This window comes from Neoarius graeffei, chromosome 12 (assembly GCF_027579695.1).
Source record: "Neoarius graeffei isolate fNeoGra1 chromosome 12, fNeoGra1.pri, whole genome shotgun sequence".
In the NCBI taxonomy this organism is placed as follows: Eukaryota; Metazoa; Chordata; class Actinopteri; order Siluriformes; family Ariidae; genus Neoarius; species Neoarius graeffei.
Window position 1 is genome coordinate 1 of NC_083580.1, and position 7,097 is coordinate 7,097.

Consider the following 7,097-nt stretch of genomic DNA (forward strand, 5'->3'; position numbering starts at 1 on the left):
TAACCCTAACCCTAACCCTAACCCTAACCCTAACCCTAACCCTAACCCTAACCCTAACCCTAACCCTAACCCTAACCCTAACCCTAACCCTAACCCTAACCCTAACCCTAACCCTAACCCTAACCCTAACACCTAACCCAACCCTAACCCTAACCCTAACCCTAACCCTAACCCTAACCCTAACCCTAACCCTAACCCTAACCCTAACCCTAACCCTAACCCTAACCCTAACCCTAACCCTAACCCTAACCCTAACCCTAACCCTAACCCTAACCCTAACCCTAACCCTAACCCTAACCCTAACCCTAACCCTAACCCTAACCCTAACCCTAACCCTAACCCTAACCCTAACCCTAACCCTAACCCTAACCCTAACCCTAACCCTAACCCTAACCCTAACCCTAACCCTAACCCTAACCCTAACCCTAACCCTAACCCTAACCCTAACCCTAACCCTAACCCTAACCCTAACCCTAACCCTAACCCTAACCCTAACCCTAACCCTAACCCTAACCCTAACCCTAACCCTAACCCTAACCCTAACCCTAACCCTAACCCTAACCCTAACCCTAACCCTAACCCTAACCCTAACCCTAACCCTAACCCTAACCCTAACCCTAACCCTAACCCTAACCCTAACCCTAACCCTAACCCTAACCCTAACCCTAACCCTAACCCTAACCCTAACCCTAACCCTAACCCTAACCCTAACCCTAACCCTAACCCTAACCCTAACCCTAACCCTAACCCTAACCCTAACCCTAACCCTAACCCTAACCCTAACCCTAACCCTAACCCTAACCCTAACCCTAACCCTAACCCTAACCCTAACCCTAACCCTAACCCTAACCCTAACCCTAACCCTAACCCTAACCCTAACCCTAACCCTAACCCTAACCCTAACCCTAACCCTAACCCTAACCCTAACCCTAACCCTAACCCTAACCCTAACCCTAACCCTAACCCTAACCCTAACCCTAACCCTAACCCTAACCCTAACCCTAACCCTAACCCTAACCCTAACCCTAACCCTAACCCTAACCCTAACCCTAACCCTAACCCTAACCCTAACCCTAACCCTAACCCTAACCCTAACCCTAACCCTAACCCTAACCCTAACCCTAACCCTAACCCTAACCCTAACCCTAACCCTAACCCTAACCCTAACCCTAACCCTAACCCTAACCCTAACCCTAACCCTAACCCTAACCCTAACCCTAACCCTAACCCTAACCCTAACCCTAACCCTAACCCTAACCCTAACCCTAACCCTAACCCTAACCCTAACCCTAACCCTAACCCTAACCCTAACCCTAACCCTAACCCTAACCCTAACCCTAACCCTAACCCTAACCCTAACCCTAACCCTAACCCTAACCCTAACCCTAACCCTAACCCTAACCCTAACCCTAACCCTAACCCTAACCCTAACCCTAACCCTAACCCTAACCCTAACCCTAACCCTAACCCTAACCCTAACCCTAACCCTAACCCTAACCCTAACCCTAACCCTAACCCTAACCCTAACCCTAACCCTAACCCTAACCCTAACCCTAACCCTAATTAGGAAAATGAAGGAGAATAGACTCTTAAGGCGGAATTCGATTCCACAAATCAAGTCCGAAATTTCAGAAAGCTATTAAATGATAATCCTGCGGCATAGGTCGCTTTTTAGGATTGTGTAGAAGGTTATTACAGATTTTTTGACACCTTTGAAATAAATTTTCGATCTTCTTATGATTTTATACCGCAATAAAACCCCTTAAGCCTAATTACCACTAATTATTGTTGCAATATACTACCCTGTCACAGGGTGGCCGTTGTAAAAACTAGGTTTATGGATTCCGGACTACTTTTTTGGAACTTGCTCCAATAGGCTGGGACACCCCCCTGGACGCTAGGCCACGCCCCCCCAGACTTGATTTTTGGAATTGGGACTAGTTTTTTGGAACTTGCCCCAAACTTAATTCTGATAGGCTGGGACACACCCCTAGACCCTAGGCCACGCCCCCCCAGACTTGATTTTTGGAATTGGGACTAGTTTTTTGGAACTTGCCCCAAACTTAATTCTGATAGGCTGGGACACACCCCTAGACCCTAGGCCACGCCCCCCAGACTCGATTTTTGGAATTGGGACTAGTTTTTGGGAACTTGCCCCAAACTTAATTCTGATAGGCTGGGACACACCCCTGGACCCTAGGCCACGCCCCCCAGACTCGATTTATGGATCCGAGCCTACTTTTCTGGAAATCGCTCGAAACTTAATTCCGATATGCCGGCACGTGCCCCCGGACCCCAGGCCACTCCCCCAAAGTGTTTTTTGGGAAACCGGGACCGAGTTCCAAAAAACTAGTCCGAGTTCCAAAAATCAAGTCCGACCGTCTCGCACCTAAAACGGGGTCGAATTGTAACAAATGCTGTATCGGTAGATAGCCCTAAGCGAGACGAAAAGGGGGATACTTGTCTGACGTCCGTACGACTTTCCTGTCCCGAACGGCGGCCCGAAACGCACTCGGAAAAAGGCCTCATAAAAATTGTTGGAAATATTCACAAAAAATCAGGAAAAGGTGCTATTGACTCGCAATTGAGGCTACCCCCCCTAAATCGCGGGCGTTGAGCGCGCCTGACTTGGAACCGAGTCCCTAGCACCTTCCTGTCCCGAGATACACCCGAAGGTGAAAGGTCAGAAAAAAAGTGTAAAAATATTCGTGAAAAATTACCCGAATGTCCGTGCGGCTTCAAAATCGTCACACACCCTAACTCTGGGTCCGCGATCGTGGCCGAGGCGTCCGCTGAACCTAGGCCCAAAAAAATCGACCGTTTTTGGAGGGAAAATGAAATTCCAACCGGCAAGTCTAAGCAATGGCGTCGGGTTTGGACTCGTTCAGGAAATCGAGTCCAAAGTCCTAACCGAGTGATTTCCAGAGCCATTTCACCCACTTGAAAGTCAGAAAAGTAATTTCTGATGGGCTATTGTGTTTCAGCATCCCATATAAGCCCTGGGAGTGGGGGAAAAAAAATAAAAATTTTTGGAAGATTTTAGGCCCACGGTGTCGAGTAAGGGTATTAGGCCTTTGACATAGGGGCTGGCCACGAGGCCTATTTTTTTTTTTTTTCAAAAATCCATTAAATATGGTTACCCTGAGCCTCACACATCCTTTTTTTGTACACATACAACTTTCAGCCTGCAAAAGGGCTCGCTCTGAAGTGAAGGAGTTACAATTACGGCTTTAGGCAAATAGACTTGATTTCCGGAACGAGTCCTAACCTAACTCATTGCTTAGACATTGCCGGTTGGAATTTCATTTTCCCTCCAAAAACGGTCAATTTTTTTGGGCCTAGGTTTCGCGGACGCCTCGGCCACGATCGGGGACCCCGAGTTAGGGCTTGCTAAGGTTTTGAAGCCGCGGGGAGATTCGGGTAATTTTTCACGAATATTTTTACACTTTTTTTCTGACCTTTCACCTTTGGGCGTATCTCGGGACAGGAAGGTGCTAGAGACTCGGTTCTGAGTCAGGCGCGCTCAGCGCCCTCGATTTAGGGGGGGTAGACTCGATTCCGGGTCAATAGCACCTTTTCCTGATTTTTTTGTGAATATTTCCAACTATTTTTACGAGGCCTTTGGCCGAGTGCGTTTTGGGCCGCCGTTCCGGACAGGAAGGTCGTACGGACGTCAGACGAGTCCCCGCAGTTACGTCTCGCTTCGGGCTATCGCCCGAAAGGGGCGCGAGACCCTAGCCCGAAAAGGCTTGCCGTGATTGGACAAAATCTAAATTCCAACAGGTAATGTCTAAGCAATGGAGGCCACAACTCAAGTCCAATCTCCTAACCTAAGTGTGTGGGGGATGGGCAGTAGCAGCTGAGAGCTTCTTCTAAGAGCTTTTCTTTGACTGTGACAAGGCCCCGAACTGGATTTTTGGAATTCAGGCTCGATTTTTGGAATTGAGGCTTGATTTTTGGAATTGAGACTCGATTTTTGGAATTGAGGCTTGATTTTTGATATTTTTTATCTCTGGGGCAAGTTCGGGTTGTGACTTGATGTCTGGAACTTGATATCTGGAATTCAGACTTAATACCTTGAACCCATTAGGTTTCACACTTGATATCTGGAATTCAGACTTGATATCTGGAACAAATTAGGGTTGGGACTTGATATCTGGAACTGGACACCAAAAAAGCATTTAATTGCAATTCAATAACTTTAATGCACTTCCATATCTTTGATAAAGCCACAATTTAATGCACTTCCATATCTTTAATAAAGCCACACCCCCCAGACTCGATTTTTGGAATTGGGACTAGTTTTTTGGAACTTGCTCCAAACTCAACTCTGATAGGCTGGGGCACCAACCCTGGCCCTAAGGCACACCCCACCCGACTCGGTTTCTGGGTTCCAGACTACTTTTTTGGGACTTGCTCCAAACTCAATTCTGATGTGCGGGCATGTGCCACCAGACCATAAGACACTTCACCACACTCTTTTCTTTGGAAAACAGACAACTTCATCAGGAAAAACCCTTATATCTCGCTCCCTGAAAGACATTGGAGGAAACTTACACCACAGGGTCGTACAGACTGGGCTCCTCTATCAAATTCCAGTGCTATTACACTAGGATTAGGGTTAATTCCAAAAATCGAGTCTCAATTCCAAAAATCGAGTCTCAATTCCAAAAATCAAGTCTCAATTCCAAAAATCAAGTCTCAAACTCCTAACCGAGACTTGATATTTGGAATTGAGACTTGATTTTTGGAATTGAGACTCGATTTTTGGAATTGAGACTCGATTTTTGGAATTGAGGCTTGATTTTTGTTATTTTTGATCTCTGGGGCAAAGTAGGGTTGTGACTTGTTGTCTGGAACTTGATATCTGGAATTCAGACTTACTACCTTGAACCCATTAGGTTTCACACTTGATATCTGGAATTCAGACTTGATATGTGGAACAAATTAGGGTTGGGACTTGATATCTGGAACTGGACACCAAAAAAGCATTTTATTGCAATTCAATAACTTTAATGCACTTCCATGTCTTTAATAAAGCCACAATTTAATGCACTTCCATATCTTTAATGAAGCCACACCCTCCAGACTGGATTTTTGGACTTCAGACTACTTTTTTGGAACTTGCTCAAAACTCAATTCTGATAGGCTGGGGCACCAACCCTGGCCCTAAGCCACAGCCCACCCGACTCGGTTTCTGGGTTCCAGACTACTTTTTTGGGACTTGCTCCAAACTCAATTCTGATGTGCGGGCATGTGCCACCAGACCATAAGACACTTCACCACACTCTTTTCTTTGGAAAACAGACAACTTCATCAGGAAAAACCCTTATATCTCGCTCCCTGAAAGACATTGGAGGAAACTTTCACCACAGGGTCGTACAGACTGGGCTCCTCTATCAAATTCCAGTGCTATTACACTAGGATTAGGGTTAATTCCAAAAATCGAGTCTCAATTCCAAAAATCGAGTCTCAATTCCAAAAATCAAGTCTCAATTCCAAAAATCAAGTCTCAAACTCCTAACCGAGACTTGATATTTGGAATTGAGACTTGATTTTTGGAATTGAGACTCGATTTTTGGAATTGAGACTCGATTTTTGGAATTGAGGCTTGATTTTTGTTATTTTTGATCTCTGGGGCAAAGTAGGGTTGTGACTTGATGTGTGGAACTTGATATCTGGAATTCAGACTTAATACCTTGAACCCATTAGGTTTCACACTTGATATCTGGAATTCAGACTTGATATCTGGAACAAATTAGGGTTGGGACTTGATATCTGGAATTGGACACCAAAAAAGCATTTTATTGCAATTCAATAACTTTAATGCACTTCCATGTCTTTAATAAAGCCACAATTTAATGCACTTCCATATCTTTAATGAAGCCACACCCTCCAGACTGGATTTTTGGACTTCAGACTACTTTTTTGGAACTTGCTCAAAACTCAATTCTGATAGGCTGGGGCACCAACCCTGGCCCTAAGCCACAGCCCACCCGACTCGGTTTCTGGGTTCCAGACTACTTTTTTGGGACTTGCTCCAAACTCAATTCTGATGTGCTGACATGTGCCACCAGACCATAAGACACTTCACCACACTCTTTTCTTTGGAAAACAGACAACTTCATCAGGAAAAACCCTTATATCTCGCTCCCTGAAAGACATTGGAGGAAACTTTCACCACAGGGTCGTACAGACTGGGCTCCTCTATCAAATTCCAGTGCTATTACACTAGGATTAGGGTTAATTCCAAAAATCAAGTCTCAATTCCAAAAATCGAGTCTCAATTCCAAAAATCAAGTCTCAATTCCAAAAATCAAGTCTCAAACTCCTAACCGAGACTTGATATTTGGAATTGAGACTTGATTTTTGGAATTGAGACTCGATTTTTGGAATTGAGACTCGATTTTTGGAATTGAGGCTTGATTTTTGTTATTTTTGATCTCTGGGGCAAAGTAGGGTTGTGACTTGATGTGTGGAACTTGATATCTGGAATTCAGACTTACTACCTTGAACCCATTAGGTTTCACACTTGATATCTGGAATTCAGACTTGATATCTGGAACAAATTAGGGTTGGGACTTGATATCTGGAACTGGACACCAAAAAAGCATTTTATTGCAATTCAATAACTTTAATGCACTTCCATGTCTTTAATAAAGCCACAATTTAATGCACTTCCATATCTTTAATGAAGCCACACCCTCCAGACTGGATTTTTGGACTTCAGACTACTTTTTTGGAACTTGCTCAAAACTCAATTCTGATAGGCTGGGTAACCAACCCTGGCCCTAAGCCACAGCCCACCCGACTCGGTTTCTGGTTTCCAGACTACTTTTTTGGGACTTGCTCCAAACTCAATTCTGATGTGCTGACATGTGCCACCAGACCATAAGACACTTCACCACACTCTTTTCTTTGGAAAACAGACAACTTCATCAGGAAAAACCCTTATATCTCGCTCCCTGAAAGACATTGGAGGAAACTTTCACCACAGGGTCGTACAGACTGGGCTCCTCTATCAAATTCCAGTGCTATTACACTAGGATTAGGGTTAATTCCAAAAATCGAGTCTCAATTCCAAAAATCGAGTCTCA